General features: G+C 38.1%; 1 protein-coding gene and 2 long non-coding RNA genes across 6 annotated transcripts in view; 1 reads left to right on the top strand and 2 right to left on the bottom strand.

The window, feature by feature from the left end:
- Positions 1–12,756: 12,756 nt before the first annotated feature.
- LOC112825507 (uncharacterized) lies at positions 12,757–19,808 on the bottom strand. The gene is made up of 4 exons (XR_003208713.2): positions 19,518–19,808; positions 18,849–18,905; positions 14,487–14,621; positions 12,757–13,678 (listed from the first exon to the last, which is right to left on the bottom strand). It is a non-coding gene; the product is annotated as an uncharacterized lncRNA (long non-coding RNA).
- Positions 19,809–20,198: 390 nt separating this feature from the next.
- LOC141372634 (uncharacterized) lies at positions 20,199–23,533 on the bottom strand. The gene is made up of 3 exons (XR_012377979.1): positions 23,453–23,533; positions 22,700–22,848; positions 20,199–20,579 (listed from the first exon to the last, which is right to left on the bottom strand). It is a non-coding gene; the product is annotated as an uncharacterized lncRNA (long non-coding RNA).
- A 54-nt stretch (positions 23,534–23,587) lies between these two features.
- Positions 23,588–24,939, top strand: part of CCSER1 (coiled-coil serine rich protein 1) — a 722,113-nt gene continuing 720,761 nt past the window's right edge. For all 4 annotated transcript variants that reach the window (XM_025873454.2, XM_073891963.1, XM_073891962.1 and 1 more), the window contains exon 1: positions 23,588–23,757. The gene's annotated coding sequence lies outside the window, so the exon portion shown is untranslated. The remainder of the gene's footprint in view (positions 23,758–24,939) is intronic.

The following is a 24,939-nucleotide window of genomic DNA, read 5'->3' on the forward strand; positions in this document are numbered from 1 at the left end:
ATGAACAGATAGGATTCTTTACAAATCTAGATTACATTTTTTTTTTTTCCCAGAGGTGATAACTTGGAGTCCTTATTAGAAGGAAAATTAGGTTAGGGCATAATGTAGAACCAATAGAGGACCTGAAAGAGTGAGATTAACATCAAGGCTAGTCCATGACTTTCTTACCATGAAACACATCACTGAATAGCAGCAGGGGAGGTATTATGTGTTCTAGATTCTTGGTTATAAGACCTCTAGAGGGGCGCCTGGGTGGCTCAGTCGTTAAGCATCTGCCTTCGGCTCACGTCATGATCCCAGGGTCCTAGGATCGAGCCCTGCATCGGGCTCCCTGCTCAGCGGGAAGCCTGCTTCTCCCTCTCCCACTCCCCCTGCTTGTGTTCCCTCTCTCGCTGTGTCTCTCTCTGTGTCAAATAAATAAATAAAATCTTAAAAAAAAAAAAGACCTCTAGAAAATAACTAGCTTCAAATTCTCCTGTTCCTTTGATCAGGATGCCTAATTTGCAGTGTGCTCAACTCAGGTAAATGATAAATTTCTTTTGCTCTTGTTGTTTTAGGGTAGCTTTTATTGCCTTACAATTCAATATTTATGTTTATACACCATTCAGGAAAAAGCAAGAGGGAATAAAAAGGAAATTAAAAGTAGGAAAATGGGGAAACTGTGATATATTACAGGAGAGAGAAGGGGAGATGGAGAGGGGGATAGAGAGAAAGAGAGAGAGGGAGGGAAGGCAGAAGACAGGGAGCGAGAGAGGGAGGGAGGGAGAGAGAGAGAGAATGTCAAGAAAACCAAGAAAATAAAGATCAGGTGATAGTGAATGGGCCTGGCAGGGAGGAATGGGGAAACTGATTGAGATCTGAAAGGCACTTTTATCTGCTTTGAATTCTCAAATTTTTCCATTCAATATGCACAGCCTTACAGTTTTGAAAAATGTGTCAAGTTTGACAAATATCCCATAGAAGGATGCAGATACAGTATTCAAGGTCACTTTTCCAATGCTCTATTCTGATTGCTGAATTGAGCTAGAATGCTGATAATAGAATAGAGCAGTTTCCAGGACCGACTAAAGGTCTACAATAACCATTCTCTCTAATAAAGCCCTAGTTTTCTGATGTTCAGACCAGTGAAAAAGAGGTTATCTTTAAGTTTATCCATTTCTAATTTAAAGGAAGACTGCCATTGAATGGAAAGGCAGGATTTTTAAAAAAATGTATATTTAGATTACTTCCCCATTTTGCTATGCATACATATTTCATAAATGGAAACACTACAGAATCAAAAAAGCTTCATAAAAAAGCGTTCATAATACCATGAATACTCATTAACCTAAAAAAAAACCTAGAAACACATTATTTTTGGTCTAGGGTTAATAAATTCTTCATAATAAACTCTTAGCTGCTAACAGTCACATTACATATACAATTGGCCTAATGAAATTACTTACATAAATGGCCTTTGCATTTTTGTAAAACTTTGATAAATATTATCAATCGGCAATGCTAGAAACCAACCTCTGTCTCATCTCTGATGTTTTCCTCTTTATCTCTGCTTACCTTACCTAACTTAACCTCATTCAAGCCCCATCCAGGGTTAGCAGGGGATTACGTCTTCTGAATTTGAATCTTGCTTCTGTAGATTTCTTAACCTTTTTGAACTTCATGTTTCCATTTATGAAACACAGGCAGAAATGTCTCTCCTATACCTGGCTGCTGTGAAATCTAAATGGAATAACATATACCAGCCCCTTTTCTGAATTAAGCACCCTGTTTTAACTAAAACATACTCCATCTACTGCTTCTCAACTTTTACCTCTAGTATCTTCCATGAAGCCTGGGAAAAGGAGGCCAAAACTTCCAGAAAAAATGATTATTTGCCTTTCGAATGCTTGTGGTAGATTATAAATTCTGTACAGCAAATTCCAACTGACATAAAACAGAAAAACACTCTAAATACACAATTTAGAAAGAAATAAATGCAGAAAGATATTTATAGAAACTATTAATATTACTACCATTATTAATAGCTGTAATTATCTTCTGCTGAAGGCAAAAATTGACTCAAATGCAAATAATCGGCTCTTCCTCCACACACACCCACATACATACATACTGAGTTCCCTTCACAGGATGACCTTAACCTCAGCCTTTGCAGGGGCAGAAAATGTTTATTTCTCTTCTAGCTTCTTTGGTCGTGGACTAATAATTAAAATGATATAGGACAGATTCACATAAGAGCAACAAACAAAATTTTACTAACATATAGGAAGTATACAAGGGAAAGACCCAGGAGAATGGAGTAACTCCCCAAAATGGCTAAAGCCATCACCTTAAATATTATCTTCATCTAAAGACAAAAGAAGATACTGGGGGTAGGGAGTCAGTTATGGGAGGTTACCAGGAAAAGCACAGGAAATAAGGATAATGCTGTTACGCAGATATATGTCCTTGCCTTCTTCACTGATAAGAGTTTCTAGAGGTTTGGTCATTCCCATCTTCCAGGTATAGTATTAGGGACACTCTTATAAAGGGAGATTTCCCTTATCAAAAGGGTAATTTCTACTCCGTTTTTAGAGCTCACCACTGTTTTCTGTTTCTTAAAAATTACCACTTTAAAATAATCAATATGCCAAAGAGGTATATTTTGAGGTGGCAAAATCTGCTCTCTTTCAGTTCCTCCTTTGGAATTTCAAATAAGAAGTTTCACAATGTAGAAGCTAAGCTGATAGACAGCTCCATATCCACTGAAGCAGTCTCTTAGTCCTGAGAATTGGTCAGTGCAGTTAAGCAGTTGTGTCTCATCTCAGGAGGCAGTCCCAAAGTCAGGCTATACTGTGAAAGCAAGCCATCAGGGACTTAACAAGAGGTATTTCTATGGAAACAAAAGAAAAACAAAAGTTAATGTTTAGAGCAAATTATAAACCCAATGTTTGAGTCCTGAGAACTGCCAGTTGAAGAAATTTCTAGATGTCAGCTTCAAAGCATCTTCAGATGGAGTGAGAGCAGGCGGCGGCAATCTGACAGATCTTCCTGGTTTGCAGTTTTGAATGGCTCTGATGATGTCATGGGGCTTACCAGTCAATTTTCTGAGTGGCTCATACAGGAAAAGATTGTCTAACCATGAGCTACTGTGGTGACTTATCAAGTCCTCTAACTTCAGTGTGCAGGGCTTCAAGAAAAAGCAGTTTTATTTCTCAGTGATTCCAAGTCAAAAGAGGGGGAGAAAATTGAAGTGCTAGCTTGGAGGTTTGTAGGCATATGAGGAAACCAGAAGAATCTAGGTTCCAGTCCAGTTTACAGATAAAGAACAAAACCTCAAAGACAATTAACATGAATAAAAATAACAGGACTAGAATCTGGTATCCACATAAGTATTATAGTTTCTACTGGAGCATGATTTTTCTATCATCCCCATTTTTACTAAAGACAATTATAAGTAAAACTAATTTGTTTACAAAATAAGTTTAGTCTCAATAAATTGGCCTAAAAATAGATAGAAAGATAGATTAGGTGGATAGATAGATGATAGATAGATAGATAGATAGATAGATAGATAGATAGATGATAGATAGATAGATAGATTTGGCCTAATTATTTACATAAGTGCAGCAAGAATACTGATTGATCATAGAGGCTCTTTTAAATCTGCTTTACTGAAACTTTTCATTAAAAACCTAAGATAGGATTTTTTAAAAGCCTCTCAAGTCTAGGAAGCCAAGCCAAGGACTTGCTCTCAGACCAGACTAAAATAGATTGCAGTGACTTCCTCTCTTCTCAAGGTCTCCAAAATATCCTAAGGTTCCTGCACCTGCTAGGAAGTGACCTTACTTACTCACCTGGTAAGGTTGCTGGGAATCCAGTAAGCAAGCTGCCAGGCTGTATTTCCAACAGGCTTAATTGGCTCCATAAAGTCAATCTTAGTTCCTTAAAGCTATCTGGCATATCTGATTTTACTCACATTCTCAAATCTGACACTCCAGTCCAAGTCTTGATAATACAATCAGTTTCTTGTCCCATTACAAGACCCGATTTTTATTAAACTTATGAAAATAACTATATTGCCATAAAACTCTTTTCCAATCTGTAATAACCAGTTTTACTTTAAGACAAATTCACTTTTCTTTTCCCCTTAACAAAAACGCATCTCCATATCTCACACCTTTTCTTAGCCAAAAACACACCCTTCCCCTATATACCTTGTTGTTTCCCTTATTATTGCTAGTAGTTTTAATTACACATTAATTAGAATCTTAACCCTTAGAAACCTTAAATTTTAGTGAAACTAAGAAGTAAACAATTGTGGGGCACCCAGATGGCTCAGTCATGGAGCGTGAGACTCTTGATCTTGGGGTTGTATGTTTGAGACCCACACTGGATACAGAGATTACTTAAAAAGAAAATCTTAAAAAAAAAAAAAAAGCAGCAGCAGCAATAGTGAGTTGTCCATTACACCAGCATTCTTTAGACTGGCAAATTTATTAATATATATTATAATTTCTAGAAACATGTACCCTTTTTAATAGTATATTTCAGTGTGGCACAAATCATGTCTACTAACAGACCCAAACTTATCTTTAAGTAGATAAATCTAAGTTCAGTAATTAATGTTTCACTATTTTATCTTATTTGGAAACAATCTAGACATTAAAAAAATTTCCATCATTTAACTTAACTTAGCAAAACTCCAAAGTTTCAAGTTACCAGAAAGATGTTGGAAGGAATTTTTAAGTACACATACCATAAATTATAATTATTGTTTAAAAAGTTGTCCTAAAAATTCTTATCCCACTTATATCTATCGTAATCATTTGCTCCCAGCCATTATATTTAGATTACTCATGAAAATTTTGTGAGACATTTTTGAAAGTCAGCCTCCATACCAAGCTATTTTTCTTGCTGACCAATTTTTTTTAAGAGATTTAACATGGACTTAAGTGATCTTTAGTAAGTCTAGGTAGAATAAAAGTATTATATTTAGTTATGAGAACTCTAAAGACATGTCTATTTTAATTAAACTTACAAACTTAAACTAGTTTAATATCAAATAATATCCCAGATCACATGAACCTGAAAAGCATTTGGGTTAGTTTCTATTATATTTTTAAGAATTTTTATGAATACTAAATTTATACAAGTACTTGATTGTTTAAGCCAATTAAAAGACTCTTTACACATTAATTTTGGAGGTAGAAAAATAGCACACATCTGTAACATACATATATAGACACACATAAATATACAGACAAACATAAAGACCAGATAGTTACTAATATTTGTGGGGAAGATTTTTAAGATTTGTATTTGTTCTTGTAAGTTATCTTAAGGAAGTTGTGGTCTAGAGTTTTCGAAAGAGAACCTTTCCAGCATTCCTATTTTAAAAAAGGCCTCTTTATTACCCCACCCTTTTTTTTTTCTTTCTGATGAAAAACTTCTCCCTAAAGTTTGCATTTCAAAAATGGCTCTTAGGTCCTAGAGTTGGAGGTTAAAAAAAAAAAGATCTATATCACAAAGACACAGAGGAATTATCCAAGTTTTCACCAACGAGTTTTGTTGCGCTTTTGCTTAAAACATCTAGGATAACCATTTACAGTTTTCCTTCTTTTTCTTAATCGCAGTACAATTGTGCTTTCAATGTCCTGAGTTTTTACAATATGTACAAATGTCTAAAGGCAAATAGGAAAGGGTGTGAGACGACTGAGTTGCTTTCAGAGTTACACTTTTGTTTTTCTAAAAGGTTGTAAATCAGGAATTGTTAGAACTATCTTCAAAGAATTGGGTATCCTTTTCCATTGTAAGACTTAGAGATTGATTTGCCCACTTACCCACACTATTTTAAATTTGCCTTTCTATATCAGGAAGAAATTTTCCAACTAAGATAGAAACCAAAAGATTTCTATATTCTGCTGTCCAAGGGACATACATTCTTTGGGTGGGGGTCTAGGATATATCTGCAAAGGATATTGCAAAGGAAGGTCTGAAACTAGCAGAGCCTGATAATGGTATCCAGCAAAATGAGCCTTATTGTCTATTCTGGTACTTTTGCTAAATGTATTTCCTGGCTTTTAGCATTTACATGAGTAATCTGTATATTCTGAGCCTAGAGATTAGGTTGGAGTGCTCGCTGTAAATCCTGTAGGAAAAAGGAAGCTAAACCAGGCAGATGACGCTAGATTTTGGGAAGGGGAATTTATGTTGACTGTGGACATTAATTTTTGTTCTAATTTCTATTCTTTCATCTTATTAAGTCAGCACCTAAGTCTAACCATTATAGTTCTTTGTATCCATTTTTGAACTTGGTCTTTCCATAGGTACTAATAAGATGATCGCTTAGGATAAGAATGGTCTAAAAAAATTATTTTTTCTTTTAAATGTAGCCAGTTCAAAGGATCCATCATCTGGCCATTGACAAGTAAGATCTTATAATTTTTTTTAAGATTTTATTTATTCTTTGAGAGAGACAGCACAAGCAGGAGGAGAGGCAGAGGGAGAAGGAGAAGCATACTCCCCGCTGAGTTGGGAGCCCAACGTGGGTCACGATCCCAGGACCTGGAGATCACGACCTGAGCCAAAGGCAGGCACTTAACCATCTGAGCCACCCAGGCACCTCAAGTAGGATCTTACATCAATCTCAATAGCAACTCAAACCAATAAACCCTTTTATTACTTAACCACAGACACAGAGGGATTCCAAAAGAGGGTGCAAAAGATGCGTCTCTCACAAGATCCAGAAAGTTCACTCCCAGAGTTTGCGTAGTCACCAGCTAGACCGGAACACCTGACCTTTACTACTCACCTGCTTGTGCTCACTGACCTTTGTCCTACATTTTTCCATAAACTCTTCTTTCCAGCTTCTCTCTCAACTCCAGCAAATGGAAAGCGAAACTACCCCTCAAGCAATAGCAACTGCCCTGACAAGAACTCCAGCTGGTCTAGACCACGCAGACCAGTTTGAATGTAATCCCCACCCCACACACACCTGTGAAGATGGACCATGAAGTCACCTCTAAAATGACTGACAACTACCTTCACGTCATTATAATACTAAAATCTCTGCCCAAGGAGAAGCACAGACCTCATTTACATAACGTACGCAGTATGAATAGGCATGTTTCCTTAAGGTGCACGTGCTACCTTAGGCCTGCCCCTTTGTAAATATTCATCCCAACCCTAAACAGAAGGAACCTATCCATCCTTGTGAGGGACTCACGACTTTGGAAGCTGGCCCCTGCGATCTCTTCATTTGCTGCAGATAAAGTTTCCTTTATGCAAAACTCATCTGGTGTAGTTTCTGTGACTCACCAAGGAGTGAATTTATGTTGGTTCAGTTTCAGCCTAAGAAACGCAAAGGCCTCCGTTGTCACTGGTGGTAAGAATAGTGTAATGTAAACACTGTCTATGATTTCCCACAAGAATGCGAGACACCTCCAGTCACAGACCTGCGAATCTGTGACACTGGGCAGGTGCTAACTGGAATGGGACTTTTCCAATTCTAACAAGACAACAAAAGTTGAGACAACAAAAGCGCCTTATGGACTGAGACCCCTTAAGACAAACTCCCCTGAGAGCCAGCACAGCAGGACAAAGAGAAGGCTGCTTGTGACTTTGGTCTGGGAATCCCAGTCTATTCAACTGGTCACTAGATGCACACCACTATGTGCACCTTCTGGATATCAGAGGCCAGAGAGAATATTCTCATTAATTTCAAAGCCAAGATCTCAAGGCATAGAATGAGATGAAAGAAAAGAGAACAGTGATCATCTCTGGGAAGAAAGGGATCAATATAGAACAAATTCTTACCAAGGTGCCTATACGTAAGGAACTAGTTCACACAATTTTCTGCTAATCTAAATTTTTTTAAAAAGGAAAAAAGCTTCCTTTTTCACTTCCACTGGACTTTGCAGGCAGAAATCCCTGGTAAGAATTCTTACCTTCTGGCTAGCTTTTTGTCAGAGGTCCCAGAATCTCAGCTGCTGCAGCCCCAAAACAAGGTCCCGTCTGGGTTGCTGAAATTGTAAGGGAGGAAAAGCTTTCCTTATCCCAGGTTCTTTGGCTGGTCTAATAATTAAACTGATATTAGACAGATAAACAGAAGAAAAACGAACAAAACTTTAATAACATATATACCTCCTACATACATGGGAAAGACTCAGGAAACTGAGATACTCTCCAAAATGGCCAAATCCATCACCTTTAATACTGATTTCATCTAAAGACAAAAGATGTTGCAGGTGGGGAGTCAGTTATGGGAGGTTACCAGGAAAACACAGTAAATAAGGATAATGTTGTTATGCAGATTTAAGTCCTTGCCTTCCTGTGATAAGAGTTCCTAGATAGCAAGTCAACCTCCTCTTCCAGTTACAGTGAGCAAGACACCCTTATATTTTCCTTATCAATGTAAATTTCGCTTACAAAAGAGTATCAAAAAAAAAAAAGAGTAACTTCTTGGTTCTCAGAGCTTCACCAGTGTCTTGTGTTTCTTAAAAAATGATCAGTTTAGAATAAGCAATATGCCAAAGAGACATATTTTGAAGTGACAAAATCTGCTCTCCTTTACCTTCTAGGAAACCAACAAGATGTGGATTGTTAAACAGGTCTTATTTAAGTTCAACCGAAACCATTAGCACTAATGCAAAAATAGTCTTGGAATCCTTGATACTAAAAGGAACTTTCTGCTTTTTCCAAAATGTGCACATATTTTTACCAGACTGGAAAAGGATGAACTGACATCATATATGTATTAAAAAAAAAATTGAAACCACCTAAGATTCCACTTGTACTCTCAGTGATACATTTATTGCGGTGTGATTCAGCATTTCTAATTTATTGTAATAGCCACAAATTCAGTTTTATGTTTTCATCATGAATGTCTCTTCCTTAAGCCTTTATATTTTAAAATGTATTTGAATATTTTAGCTTTAATTTTGATGAAATTTCAACTCAATACTATGATGATCTGGTAATTACAAATTCTTTTTGGAGGCGGCTGCTTACTTCTCTGCAGTTTATAGCCTTTTAAACCTACTCAGATCAGCTTTGAAATAAATAGTTATGCAGCTTAAAAGTCATTTGTAATGATCAGATTTCTAAGATAATCTTGTATTTTAGATATGAATGTAGCAACAATCAAACTACATCACTAATATTATTTGGGTTGAATTTCAAAAAGCTACATTACTCATTTACTTTTTTACTTAAATATTGTCATCAAACAGATCATATAAATAATTTTTTTTCTCCTGGAGGCCAGTCTTAAATTCAACAGCTAGTAGTATTAAAACGCTATTGGGGGTGGGAGGGAGGGCTGTATATATAGAGAGAATATTGGACTGAACAGAAGCTCAGGCAGAGAGAAAAACACCTCCTGTGTATAACAAATAAACAGTGCATGATCTCATTTTTACCCCAAGACAAGCTACTAAAACCTCTGTTGAATAGACAGTGAAAGACTTTAACTGTAATGCTATGGAATTCACCGTGGCTAGTTTAGTATTTGTGGCAATTTTATTTGGAGTAAATATATATACATATATAAAGAATTAGAAGCCTTTCTGTATGTATTGTATTAGTATGGGTGAAATAGTTGCCATTTAAGATAGGGAGCTTTATTTTATTATGTTATGTTAATCACCATACATTACATCATTAGTTTTTTTTAAATTTTTTATTGTTATGTTAACCACCATATATTACATCATTAGTTTTTGATGCAGTGTTCCATGATTCATTGTTTGTTCATAACACCCAGTGCTCCATGCAGAACGTGCCCTCCTCAATACCCATCACCAGGCTAACCCATCCCCCTACCCTCCTCCCCTCTAGAACCCTCAGTTTGTTTTTCAGAGTCCATCATCTCTCATGGTTCGTCTCCCCCTCTGACATACTCCCCTTTTCTTCCTCTCCTGTTATCTTCTTCTTTTCCTTTTTTCTTAAAATATGTTGCGTTATTTGTTTCAGAAGTACAGATCTGTGATTCAACAGTCTTGCACAATTCACAGCGCTCACCGTAGCACATACCCTCCCCAATGTAAGATAGGGAGCTTTAAAAGCAACGTATTGATATGTGAAAAAGGAATTTTTTTTTTCTATTGGCTTCAAATAGAGTCAAAAGCCTTTATCTATGATAAGCAGATTTTTAAATAAAGAGTTATGAAAATGAAGGCCTATGTAGGAAGCATTTTCTTTTAGATCCCTTTTCACTGTTTCAAATAGGCTTTTATTTCCCAGTCATTTCTATGATATTTACATTCAGGTAGCTGAATCAGCAGAGGGGTTATTAGAACAGACTAGTAATGGAAATGATTTGCTCAGGGATCCCTGGCAGTGAAAGCTTCAGCATAGTGGTGCAATGCTAAATGATTTGCATGCTGGTGGGCTGAGGATACTACAGCCCTGTGTTCTTTTCCCCCACTTTGCATCTCAGTTACTACAGATGGAAATAGGTTCACTAAAACTTACAAATGAGATGGAGAATTATTAGTTATCAAATAAACTCTTTCAGTTTTATGGAACAATATTTTCTTTTCTTTATAAAAACCGGAGAATAATCCCCTCCTTTCCTCTAACATATACATCCTGTGGAATTTTCCAATTTTGCTAATAATGTCAAGAGTACACCATGGACGTACGCTGGGACATTGTAAATATCTTGGATTGGAAAAAATGTTTTTGTTCTAACATCAAGAATAAATATGTCAACTAAATGGAAAGTGGTCACTGATCCAAAAAAGGAAAAACAAATGGAAGCATAAAATAAATTGAGCATCATTTTTTCCCCTAAAGCACTAAGGTCCAAACATATTGGCCTTGTTTCTGTTCCTCCTACAAAGGAATATAGCAAACTTGTTCCCACCTCAGGGTCTTTGAGCTGGCTGTAGCCGGCTCCTCCTTGTTATTCAGACCTCAATTTAAATATACTTTCACAGAGAGTCCTCTCCTGACATACCCAAAGCAAAGAAGTCAGCCAACCGAGTACAAGAGTATCGTTTTGATTTCTTGCCCTCATAGCATTTATCATTTCATGAAATTATCTTATGTATTTATTTACCCATTTGTTATCTTTCTGTTTTCCTGCCCTATAGCATTCTTCTACCTACTAAAAAATGAACTCCAGGAAAGCAAGAACCCCGCCTTCCTTGTCCATTGTTTTGTATCTAGCCTGGTCTTAGGATAGAGATTGACAAATCTTGAGTGTTCCATTAAGTATTTGTTGACCACTGGGAAACATGCTACTTCTTAATAGATGTTACGTTTGGAAAATGAAGCTAGCTATATGCTGGCCAATTCCAAAAAAAAAAAAAAAGTAATTCATGTTTTCAACACTTATTTCAATTACAGAGGGTAATCTGGAGTTATTTTTATATGTATTTAGTTGCACAGTAAGTTGGAAGAATTTATATATTCGCTGATTTAGCAATATGGCTTTGGTGCAAATTAATAACAATAGATACCATATACTGCATACTTGGGCAGGTACTGTGCTGAACATTACCATGCTCTCTTATTTAATTCCCTTAAACACCCAGTGATGGTAAATACTATTACAACCATCATTTCCTATATGTGGGAATTAAGAACTAGCAAAGTTAAGTAACTTACCCAAACTTGCTCTGCTAGTAAAATGTGGAGCAAGGACTGATGTCAGTTCTGTGCAACCTGAAAAGCCAGTGATCTTAATCATTACATTTTATGGCCTTTTATTGGGTAAGTTATGTCCATATATGTTTTTCTTATTTACACTGTAGGACCATATTTTTCTTTTTTATAAGATATATCTTCTATTTAAGCAATAGTCAGTTGTATGATTTTTCCCCTCAGTTTTTAGTTTTTCTTATTTTGTTTTTTTTGAAGTGAGATGTGCACCACCTAATCATACTTCTTCTCTTTTGAGCAAGGCTAGTTTATGAATATAGAAGAATGTGAAGGAAAAGAATTCAATGGTGACCCTACTTCTAGGATGCCATTAGCACACTGCCTAACCAGCGTATATATATTCCCTGAAAAACTCTGCCAGATACCATCCTATGGAACACTGGTCTAAAGATCTGGAGGCAGGCTCCCGGATGCTGGAAATAATGTATTCGACTGGTAGCTTAATTTTTAAAAATGGAGTTACATGCTTAACTCAATCAAGGAGTTAGTAAGAGAGTAGTCCATCTTGTGCTTGGTTATGTTTCAAAATGTATCCATTTTGATGAAGACATTTGAAGAAATAACACAGTATCTACCATGTGAGTAAGGCCTCTGTGGAAGGTAGCCACTGTGATTATAGTAAATAAGAAAAAGAAAGCGGAGTGGGAGGGATGGTAACAAGGAGAAGAAAAGAAAAAGGAGTAGCAAGAAGAAGAGAGGAAGAAAGAAAAGAAATTATTGAAGGTATAGAAAACAAAGGAGAGATATTTTACTTGCCTTTAAAAACATTTGCTATTTTTTTAAAAGCAAGGAAAACTTTCCTCTGAAAAGTATTATGTAGAGATATTTGTGTACTGCTATATTTCCTGCAAAAAAATTAAATACCTGCAGTTACCTGAATTAAATAGCTATAAACATCTTAACATTTTTAACAGTTAAGAAAAAAAACTAGGTGAGCTCTGTCTCTCAAAAATGTAAGGGTGAGTTTTTACAGAGTATTGAGTGGAAGAATGTTCAGGGACATAAATTCATGCAGATTGTTGAGGCATAACTTGCTATTGCCCTAAAGATATAAAACCACTCTCTTTTTAAATTTGTTTTAATCAACATATATTTAATATGGTAGCACATTCTATATGCTTCAGCACATAGGTTTCCCTTAAATTTTTTTTCAAGTAGTTAACCAGTGAGGCTCTAGGCATACTTTTTCTAGAACACTGAACATTAACACAGTGAATGTGTGTTCACATTCCCAGAATGTGCCTTCATTAGAAGGAAAATACCAAATTGAACGGATAACATAAAAATCACAGTCTCATGCTCTGACTTGGAAAAGCAGGTGAGTCATGTTATTGCAAATAATGCAGTATTAATCTGGACATTATAATTACAAGGAAAACATTACTTTTTATAGGTAATCTAATCCTATAGCTATATGATCTGATATTTCTAAAAGATCTAAGTTAATGTATAATCCTTAAAATTTTAGCTATGAATTATTTTTAGGCAGATCCTCATTGTTTACAGCCAATGCTTATATATCTATAAGATATAGACTTTTAGATATTTTATAACTTTGCATCTAAATTTCAAAAAGTCCAATCATCTATCTTTCATAAGCTAGATCTTTAGGAAAAGAAATTTCCTGAGTGTGTACTTGCTCTAAGCAGTTAGTAACACCCTGACCTATATTTTGAGGCTGTCATTTATGCAGGATATAAAAATAGAACTGCCTCAAAAAATTTATGACATATAAAAATATTGAGTGAAATATGCATATTAGCGTAACCATTTGAGTTCAGGAAGACTCTCTTGATTCAATTTAAACTTGTGATTGTTCTTCCCGTCTATTTCTGATTGGTGTGTTCCCTAAGTAGTAGCCACAGGGTATGCACCAAACACAGAACTCAAACAACTTTTCCAACACACAATGCTCTTGTAATTTTTCATTGTTACGGTTCTCAGGAATATGTGTCCACTGTGTTATTCTTCATGAACAGAGATTCTCAAGTACATAGGTGGCCTAAGTATTTTCCATTATGTCCATGTGAATCTGGAAAAACATTTAAGACTTTGAGTTAGCAATCTCATCTTATTTCAACTATAAAAATAAAAAAATAAAATGTGTAGATTAAAAATAGTTTCGTATATAGAATTATTGAATCATATTGAAATTAACATAATACCATGTTAATTAAATTGAATAAAAATAGTTTTATAAATTTAATGTTTAGTAAAATAATATTCCCTAGCCCAAGATTATTTGAATAGTAAAAATCAACAATATTTATTAAACTCAAAGAATGAAATATTTTGTTGCCACTTATCTAACAAAGTTTATATAGTCAAGCATGATATATATTTTATTTTATTTATTTATTTATTTTTTTAGATTTTTTAAATTTATTTATTCATGAGAGACAGAGAGAGAGAGAGAGAGAGGCAGAGGGAGAAGTAGGCTCCCAAGGAGCAAGGAGCCCAATGCGGGACTCGATCCCAGGACTCTGGGATCATGACCTGAGCCGAAGGCAGACGCTTAACCATCTGAGCCACCCAGGCACCCGCATGATATATATTTTAGAACTCAAGCCAGATATAACATCTGATAAAAATCGTTCCTTGACAACCTATGCCTTAAGTTTGGGTTGTTTATACCTCAGTATATAATTTTTAAAATCCTGTTTTGCCTTTATTGTAGCCCTCATCACACAGCTTGGTAATTATCTCTTTATTTATTCATCTTTCCTATTAGATTATCAGCTGTCTGGACTATATCTTTTACTTCTCTATCTCCATAGTTTAACACTCTACCTAGCATATTGCCAATGCTTAACTAAAATTTGTGAACACTTATTATTCACCTTTGTATTTAGCTCCTGGCACATCGTAGACGCTCAGTAAATATTTGTGGACTGAATGAATAAATGAATGAATGCCATCTGCTTTTAGAATCACCATGAAGACACATTTCTCAATTACCACATGCCTCATAAATCCTGAAATTAGAAAAAATACAGAAAAACTTTTGTAAAAGTTTGTACAAAATGGCAAGAATTTGCTTGTTTTTCAGAAAAGTCAGTGAAGATAGTGTTGAAACCCTCTTATGCCCTTGTTGCACTTCTTGTATGTGCCTCTATCATTGAATATATGGTCTTGTGTTTGATTCAGTGATTCATTATTCATTTAAGAGATACTATTGAGGTTCACTATGTACAAGGCACTCCTCTAGGCACAGGGGTGGGTACAGAAATATCCCTGTCCTCATTATCTTTTGTATTAGTGGGAAAACAGACAATAAACAAGAATAAAGATTTAAAATATACACTTTTATTTTTTTAATATTTTACTTATTTATTTTTGATAGAGAGAGAGAGAGCATAAACACGAGCGTGGGGAGGGGTAGAAGGAGAAGCAGGCTCCCTGCTGAGCAGGGAGGACTTGATCCCAGGACCTCAGGATCATGATCTGAGCTAAAAGCAGATGCTTAACTGACTGAGCCACCCAGGTGCCCCTATACACTGTTTTAGATAGGGATAAGTGCTAAGGAAAAATAAAACAAGTAAGGGGGCTCAGAAGTGGATGCAAACATGTGTGTGTGGTGGAATTACTGTTTTAGATAAAATAGCCAGCGACGGCTTCACTGAAGTGACATTTGAGCAAAGTCTGAAAGAAGGGACTCCTGCACATATCCAGGAATTAAATTCACAGAGGGAAATGCAACAGCAAATAGTGGTGATGTGGGAGGGGTATTATGAAATGCAGGGCCTGTAGACCTTTCTAACAACTTTTACTCTGAATGGGGTAAAATGCCATCGGAGAATTTTGAACAGAAGAGTGGCATGATCTGACTTAGATTTTACCATGATAATGTTGCTTACTGTGTTGATAATATTACTGTGAGGGACAAAGGTAGATGTAGATTTAGAATGCTATCACAATAACCCAAGTGAAACATGATGGTGGCTTAAACTGGGTCATAGCAGTGGAAGTTTGGAGAAATGGTTGAATACTCTATATAATGTGAAGATAACGCCAACAGGATGTGCTGACACATTAGCTGTGCATTGTAAAAGAAAAAGAGAAACAAAGAATGACCCAAACACCTGTAACACAATCAGAAGAATAGAGTGGACATTGAGATAGGGAAGACTACGTACAGAAGAGGTGTTGAGAGGAATCCAGAAGGCTTTGTATATGTTAAGCTTGAGATGTTTCTATATAGAAGCAGGAATGCCAAGTGGGCAGGTAGACATGAATTAGGAGTTCAGGGCTGGATATAGAAACTTGGATGTCATCAGCATTCTGATGGCACCAAAACTCCAAGTCTAAATGAGCTCATCAAAAGAGTGGGTATAAATAGAAAACAGAAATTTAAGTCTTGAGTCTTGGAACACTCCAGATGTAGAGGTCATGGGGGTAAGCTGAATCCAGCAGAGGAGACTGAAAATGTATAGGGAGAGAGTTTGGAATAAAAACAGGGGACTGTGGTGTCTCGCAAGCCAAATGGAAGAAATGTTTTAAAAAAGGAGGAAATCACCAAAATTATGTTAATTTATGGTTTAGTCATCTTTGACTCTTTCCTTTCCTCACCATCCACATCTAATCCTCAGTAGTCTTTTGATTCTTTCCACAAAATATATCCTTGTAAGTATGTATTTCATCAGAGAAGCAGAAGTAATATGAGTAATATGGACTAAGGGATTTATTATGGGGATTAGATCTTATGCAGTTGTGGGAGCTTAAAAGTCTATGGAAGTCCAGTGCCACTGCACTTTTTAAGTCACTGAGAGCAACAGAACTGGGAAGAAAAGCTGTGTGGATGGGGAGTTGGCTGGGACAAAGTGGAATCCTCAAGATAAATTGGACTTCCAAAAGACAGTCTCTACTTACATCTGTCTCTCACCACTCCAACCTCAACATTACATGTCATATGCAGATAGTGACATGCAGAAGGACCCTCCACAATGGAGCTTTCTATACGAAAGATGTTCAAAGATGAAAGACTTTCAATAGTTTGGAGGAAAATAAAGGCTCTTGAAGGAATAATGAACGAGAAGCCTTCTCCATTACATATAATTTTCAAGAAATGATAAAGAGAGTAAATCATCAGTCATATGTACCACCCCTTTTCTCCCTTGAGCACACATAAATATTTTGCTTCAACTGGGCACTGGGAATATAATGAGGAATAAATCAGTCATGAGCCCACCATTGGCTTAGAGTCTAGTCGGAGAATTTTCTCTGGTTGGGAGAAGAAGACAAAGTTAAAGATTTGAAGTATGAGAAAGATCAAAGCTGCTGTTACTGGCTTGAAGGAGAAAGCAGCCATGTGTCAGGGAAACAGAGACCTTCATACTGCAACTGTAAGATCTGAATTTTGCCAACAACCAGAAAGAGTTGGAAGCTTATTTGTACCCCGGATCCTCCAGATAAGAACTCAGCCTGGTTAACACCTTGATTTCAGGCTTGTGATACTGAACACAGAATTAGCCACATCTTGCAAGAATCTGACCCACAGAACTGTGATCTAATAAACTGAATTTTATTTTAAGCCACTATGTGGCAAATTCATTATGCAGCAGTAAAAAAATGACTACAGCCTGTCTTTGCTCCACATGGCTGGCTGGAGTGGTTAGATTTGAAGCTGGAGGGTCTACTTCCAAGATGGCTTACTTATGTGGCTTACAATTTGGTACTGGGTGCCTGTGGAGTCTGTCAGATGGTGCCAGGGGCTGGAGGCATCAGTTCTTTTCCATGTGGGTCTTTACATAGTCTCTATAGCAAGTGACTAGGTTCCAAGAGCAATTGTCTCAAGAGAACAAGGAGAAAGTGAATGGCAATTTTGTGACTTGCCATAGGAAATTACATAACATTATTTTTACTCTATTGGTGAAACTGACTCAGGTTCAAGGAGAAGGGACATAATTCTTACCACTCAGAATGATTTCAACATCTCATTGTAAGAGGTACATATGGGATAGGACATTTTGTGACAGCCATACTTGAAACAATTACATGCTGATTTAATAACTCACTCCTATCTCAATACCCATCTTGTTGGTTAAAATGTTAACATTTGGAGGAAAAGTTGGAAGTGAAGACAGTGCATTGTTATACCCCAAGTAGTAGGTTTAGGATGTGAATGGGTTTGGATATACAATACACATGCACATAATAAATCCCATAATGACAAAGGTCAAGAATACTTGCTATCTTTAACATTAACTTAAATTTCTAGAAAACATCCAAGATGTTGAAGATGGGGACTGAAAATTCATCTTATTTAGGTTTATTTTTTTCCAGAAAGTGAATAAAATTCAATATTATTTTTATTTACATAATATAATGGTAAGTAAGTATTACAAAGCAATAAAATTAGTTCTAAGCAGATCTAGATGCATAAAAACATACAAATTATTTCTCTTCATCTTCTACATTTGGATGATTAAAAATAATTGAATCTCATTACTGAGTGAACCAGACATAAGGAAAAAAAACACTTTAATTCATGATAGCATGTACAGTTATTACTGAAGTAAAAGTTTTGGTCAAACAATGTATAGATTTGGCAAAATAAAAATGACTTTCATTTTGCATAATTCCATATGTCTAGAACTTCACAACATAAGAGTAGCTTTATACAAATGACAGAAACTAGGAAAAGCATTTTTCACATTTTAATTACAATTCACATGTCTGTATCTCCTGCTGTGATGTTTTGTTAAAGAGAGATCTCATTTGTGAAACTGCCAGTATAGAAACTGACAGATGGTAAGACCAGTTTCCAACCTGCTTAAATACTGGTTTAACAAGGTTTAGATTATTTTATTTGCATTGTCTGTTTTTACTATATACCTAAGTAGTACAAAAGTACTATTACAACTTTGTTACATTTCTTCTATTATTATTTTTATTAGGTCTATTTATATGATTTATAGATTTATTGTTATAGTTTCAGATTTTATCAACACACTATTTTTAGAGATGATTTAACTGATTATTTTTCTAAAAAAATGTGTCAGGTTCTATTTCTTTTAGTAAAATGCCAACAAACACATAGATGCCTGGGTATAATCATAATAAACAATTCAAAAGTTCAAGAAAAGAATCACTTTCATAGTTGTAACCCATAGAGACATCAAAAAATGAACCGATTAATTGGGTTAAATATTTTTTTGTAATATTGCAGTCAGAAAAAAAAAGTATTTGAACATGAAAATTACCTCATGTGAAGGTGAGAAATCCCGAAGTCATATTCCAAAAGACCTCATTAATCACATCTGAATGTATAAACAAAAAGAAGGAAATTATGTGAAAGGAAAAGTGCCTACTGGTGAATTTGCTTATAAAAATTCATTTGGTTTTATGTTGATAAACATTATTTTTAATACAGTTTACCTCCCCTTTTTAAAAAATAGAGGCATAAATTCAGAGACCATTAATGTTGATGTCAGTTCTTGCCTCGTGTGACAACTTCAACTTTTTTCAGCTTTCTATTTTTTCTTTTTTAATGATTTTATTTATTCATTTGAAAGGGAGAGAGACAGAGAGAGCACAAGCAGTGGGAGAGGTAGAGGCAGAGGGAGAAGCAGACTCCCTGCTGAGCTGGGAGCCCGGACATGGGGCTCAATCCCAGGACATGGAGATCATGAACTGAGCTGAAGGCAGACGCTTAACTATCTGAGCCACCCAGGTGCCCTTTTTTTCAGCTTCCTAAACTGGATAGTCTCCCCTGGAAAGTCAGGACTACCTCAGTTGCTGGGTAAGTGATGCCTCTCCACACCCTCGGCTTACCATCTCTCAGACCGTTAAATGGGCTTAGAATTTGGTTCACTTTGTAAACCTGGGACATGGTAGCCCAGTGACAAGGACAGTGGGTGGTATACATTTACCTGAGTAGTCCTGCTATCACGTTTGCCTGTGGAATGGATCCTTGGTGTCTGTGTAGTTCAAAGATCAAAGTTCAAAGCTGTCTTTGATTATAACCCATTCATCTGGGCTTAGCTTTTGCCAAGGATTCTTCTCTGAAATCCTGGTCAGTTGACCTGGCTGGCCTTTTAGTTTCCTTCACAGAGGAAGAACATGAACAGACCCTGTGGTTCTGGTACCAGGCAGGATTTCTGCAGCAAAAAGACAATTTACCAGGTATGCGTCACCATTACCAGATTTCTAAAAGATAATTCTATTTAAATTTTTGTCTACTGTGCTCCATCTACCTGGAGGTTGCCCCAATTAATACCATATTAAAGTTGAGTTTTTCCTGTGCTTTCTGGACCCTTAACTACAATTGGGTCAATCCTTCTGTCTTCTATCGTACACTTCTCATCAGTCCTTGATCTCGAGCCAAGTGCAAGTTTCAGCTTTAATCTCCATTAAAAGCTTCTTGCTCTACGGTACTTATAATGCCACTTTCATGTTACAAGAGTATCACAAAAGGATAATTTACCTTTTAGCAATATGAGAGAAATTCAGAATGTTAATAACAAATTTGCACTTAATTCTTTTTTCATTTATTTTATTCTATTAAGCTAAAGCAAGAAGTGGCCTTTACCTTTCTTCATAAAGATTGGACAATTATGATAGGGTCTGAAGTAAATCAAAGGGTGATAAAATAGCTAGGACAGCAAAAAGGAAATGCAAGTTTTAAATTTATTTTCTGATACTTCATCTATATATTGCTTGCAAATATTTTTATAGTTAATTGACTTTCTAAAACACCTTATACATTTCATTATAGTAATAGTATTGTAAAGAAAAATTATCTCCTTACCTTCCCTAGACACTAATTTCACTTTTTAGGTACCATTACTGAAGGATTTCTAATTTGGCTCATCACTTCATTCAGTGGGAATTCAGTGCACATAAGGGGCACATATGTAATTGGCAACCTAATTTTTCTGCTTTCATCAAATGGTGCAATGCCAAATCTTCATTGAACTTGCCAGTTATATGCACTTGGGAACCAAACAGCAGCAAGCATAGAGATGAAAATGAACAAATTGGAAAGAGTCATTAACTTTCTGTTTTCCTATCACAACAAAAACTGTATCATTCAAAGTGTAGCAAAGTGGGAAATTCTACTCGAAACATTAAATCATCTTGAAAGAGAATAATTCATTTACTTCTGAAATGTTGTTCATTAGAATTTATAAATGCGGTTTCCAGCACAGATTTTTTTTCAAAAAAAAAAAAACAAAATAGTTAAATGAATCAACTTTTCAGAAGTGTTTTAGGTTGTATATTTTCATATGTCTTTCTGGTGTAGTGTATATGAATTCTAGACTTTATGTCGGAAGCAAAATTGTTAGAAGATTAAGAGAGAAATGTTGGCTTCTTTAATACCTTAATGAATAAAGGCAATTGACAGATTGTCATGGTTCTCACTAATTATGAATGCAATTGAGAGTGTGAAAATTACAATCAGTTGTGGTTACCAAAAATGCCCTTGAAATATCTAGTCAAATGTATAATTTTAAAAGTATGCACTATAGAGTCACTATTAAATTATCATTATTGATGACAATTTATTAAATAGAGACCTGGGACAAAAAAGCACCATAAACTTGCCCAATATTATTGAGCATTGTTCTTAAAGGGGAAATAACTTTTTTGAAAAATGTCTATTTGCATCTTTTACAAAACCCACATATTTACTGGCAGAGTGCAAATTTTCAGATCAGGAATATCTCTTCTACAGAATTTTCTTCTGCGGTGATAGAGGGATTCCTTTAGTAAGGACTTTGGAGAAAAGTTTCCTAACATTTTTCATCTATAAGTCCAACTAAAGATTTTTAAATCCTTGCCTAACTCTAAAAAATAAATATTTTATAATCCCTTCTTGTACTGGAAAAAGTAGGAGGGAGATGGAAGGAAAATGCCACAGGATTATGGATCAGCTTATTTCATAATTATCTAAAAGCTAAAGAAACTGTTAAGACTTTCAACTAAACCAGGGGTTCTGAATGGGAGTAGAGTAAGTTGAGCTCCAATTGCATAGATTAACCTGTATGTGACCTAACGTTAACTACCTACCCTCCCCAAATATGACTTTCCTGGTCTGTAAAATTGAAGAAATTATAATAGCTTTTTTTCAAAGGACATGTACACGTTAAATCCCAACATCCTTTGTTAGTACATGTATTTTTCAATGCTTAATCAAAGGAGCTAAAATGTCCTGTATTTATATGTTATTGATATATTTGTCCACTGGTCCCAGCCTTGCTGCTTTTTCTCGATTATATGCTTAAGCCACTTTTAATGTACTTTAACAGACTCTAAACTCTTTGTATGAGGCATGAAGAAACTAGGGGAAAGGAAAATCAGAGTGAAAACGGTAACATGGAGAATACATAATGGGTAAGCATTTGGAAAAAAAAAAAACGTGTGAACATAGCAATGGCCATGAACTACTAAGGAGAGACTAGTTATCAACCTTTCCACCTCCCCCCCAGCTACTGAAATGTTCCTTTCTTTTGTCACATTTATGAAAAAAAGAATCTTCCATAGCTGTCACCCCAAATCAGGGCTGTATCCATGCCAAAATACACATCAACCACTAATATTCAAAAAGCACACCTTGCTTTTACACCCAATACATTCACATTTCAGCAGATTGTGGCCAGTTAGATTAGATTCCTAGAAACTGTTTCTCAACACAGTAGTGCACCAGATCACAAAGTGCACAGAAGGCTAGTTAGGGAGGTGATGTCAGGTGTACGAACTTAACACTGGAGATGAATTATCTATCTAGAAATGATCCGACATGGCACCAGAATGGGTTAAAAAATGTCCCCCCGCCCCACAGTTAAATGCACTCCATCTGCTGTATTGCCTGCTAGACATAAATATATTGGAGTGTATATAAAGAAGGGGATGGATGGGAAAGAGTTCAGGACCCAGTGCAAACCTGAAAGGAAATGAGGCAATACAACGGGAGAGAGAATCAGGACAAATAAATCAGGTAAGCAATAGCACCATGCATCTGAAGTCTTCCCCATCTCTAAGCTGCAACATTTACTTCAGGGGCCATCAGTCAAATGATATCAAAATGGTAGCTGCTTCTGTTTATAATTACCATGTGGTCGAGGACCTTAGGTGTAGGAACACAAGTTCCACTCCAGGTCACAGTCCTAATGCTTCTATTATCCTACAGAACTGATTGCTGTAAATGGTTCCTGGGAAGTGTGACTTGGTTAGAGGAAAGAAGCCAGGTTTCTTTCCTTGCTGCCATGGAGGGAAGAGACATGTTAGTATATGAATACATTGGGTGAGAAGGAAAAAGGGGGAAAGAACCCCACAGTTTCCTCGCTGAGAGGTGGAAGAGAAAGAAGGTAACATTGGTGGTTTGGAGAGAAAAGATACAGTGCATTTTCAGCATCCCCGAGGTCTTTTCGCACTGCTTTAGACTCCCCGTCTTCTGTTTTGAACTACCAAAGCACTTGGACTCCACACACGCACAAGGATGGGCTAGGGGAAAGCCAAGTCAGCGCGGTCGGAAACGGCTTCCCTTGAAAACTCAGCAACGGGCCAGCCCTGGGTGTGCGCGCGTTAATGTATGAGTATGCGCGCGTGGCAACCAGCAGACGCAGTTGGCTGGGCACCGCCCTCGAAGCCTCCCCCCTTCCCCCACTCAGGAACTCTCCCCCCACCCCACTCCCTATAAAGGCCGCGCTCGCCGCCGCCCTCCTTCACAGTCGGGGAGCGCGGCCTGCCGTGGAGGTGGATCCGACGCTCCTCACACAGTCACACTCCGCGCACTCACATACTTGGAAGCGCCTCCCCACGTCCCTCCCCTGCCCTCCTCTTGCTCTGCTCTTCTCTCTCTCACCACAAATAGTCGCCGACCGACTGCCAATCCGTGTCTCTCTCTCTCTCTCTCCTTCTCTCAACATGACTGACTGGGAAGCGGTGGCTCAGGCAGAGCAGCTCTGCTGGCGCAGGCAGGAGGAGAAGGAGGATTATTAAAAAACGCAGCTCGACTCTGTGCAACTGGGAGTGGAGAAAAGGAGCCCAACAGCCGAGAAGGGGAGGGAGGGCAGAGGAAGGGACCAGGAAAGACACCCCCGTGCCCCGAAGACATAAATTTCTGAGTGCCCGGGAGGAGCCTTAACAAGCGGCGCGGAGCCCTTCAAGGTAGTAACGCCCCCGGTGCCCCCGCGCCCGGAGGGTCGCGCGTTGCGTCGCCGCTGCGCCGGGGCCAGACCCCGGCGGACGAGGGGTGACTGCCCGGCAGGTGACCGCGCCGTGCCCGGGTCGCCCTGGAGCAGCCCCCGCCCAGGCCCGGGGCGCTAGCAGCGGGCCCGGCGTGCGCCGCGCGGAGACCTGGCCTTGCGGGCAGGGTGGGCGGGGGGACGGGCCCGCTCGCTGCCGGCCCGCGATTCCCCGCGCGCGGCGTGGCCTTTTCCTCCGCGCTCCTGAGCGCTCTGCTCCGGGTGGCCGCGGCCGCAGCTCCAGGGCGAAGCGGAGCGTGGCCGGCCAGAGGCAAGAGTTGGCGCAGGTTCCGGGCCGCTCCCCTCCCTCACCGCTCGTGTCCCGCAGGTAGGGGCGGTCGGCCAGCGCTGGCGCCCGGTGCTGCGGGCGCCGGGGCGGGGGCGGCGGCGAGGAGGAGGAAGGGGGGGCGGGGAGCCCGGGGCTCCCGGTGGAGCCGCAGTGCCCGAGCCGGGACCGCCTCTTGCGTCCGCCTGCTGGTCCTCAGGCGCTAGCTTCCTGGATTGGAGGCGAGACCCTCCCCAGCGGCGGCAGGAACGGCAGCGACTTAGTGTGAACAAATTGCTTTGTGGTGGCGCGTCAAGGGCTCCAGGGAGGGGTGTGTGTGTGTGTGTGTGCACGCTCATTCGTGTGCGTTCGCGCTCATGACTAATCAATGCTTTGGCTCACCTGAAAAGATAATCAGCCTTGAGGTGAAACCCTGGGGCCCCCTCAGCTTTTGGCTTGTGTCCCAGGGACTCGTACAGGCGGTGCCATCAAGGGGTAGGGTTGCGCGAAGGGGTGACGGAGGGATTTGTGAATGGTGCTTCTCTGCTCGTGGAGGCTGAGCTTGCTGATGTAAAGGAGGAGGTATCCAGAGTGAGAAGAAAGGCTATTTATGGCAAAGAGTTGTGAAATTTCTCGGGGTTTCCTTCAGTGTATACTGAGCTGCTCTCTCTCTCTGTCCCTCCCCCTCCCTCTCTCCTTCTCGTCTTCCCTCTTTCATTTCTCTCTTCCTCTCTCGCATTTCTCCACTTCTTTCTCAGAATTAGAAGCAATTCTGCTTTTTTTCTCCCTCTCGTGGGATCTGGAATATGCAATGAAGTCAGAAAGCACTTGTCTTTTTAC

Source organism: Callorhinus ursinus, unplaced genomic scaffold (assembly GCF_003265705.2).
Source record: "Callorhinus ursinus isolate GAN/ISIS: 27379988/994484 unplaced genomic scaffold, GSC_fseal_2.0 scaffold4, whole genome shotgun sequence".
NCBI lineage: Eukaryota > Metazoa > Chordata > Mammalia > Carnivora > Otariidae > Callorhinus > Callorhinus ursinus.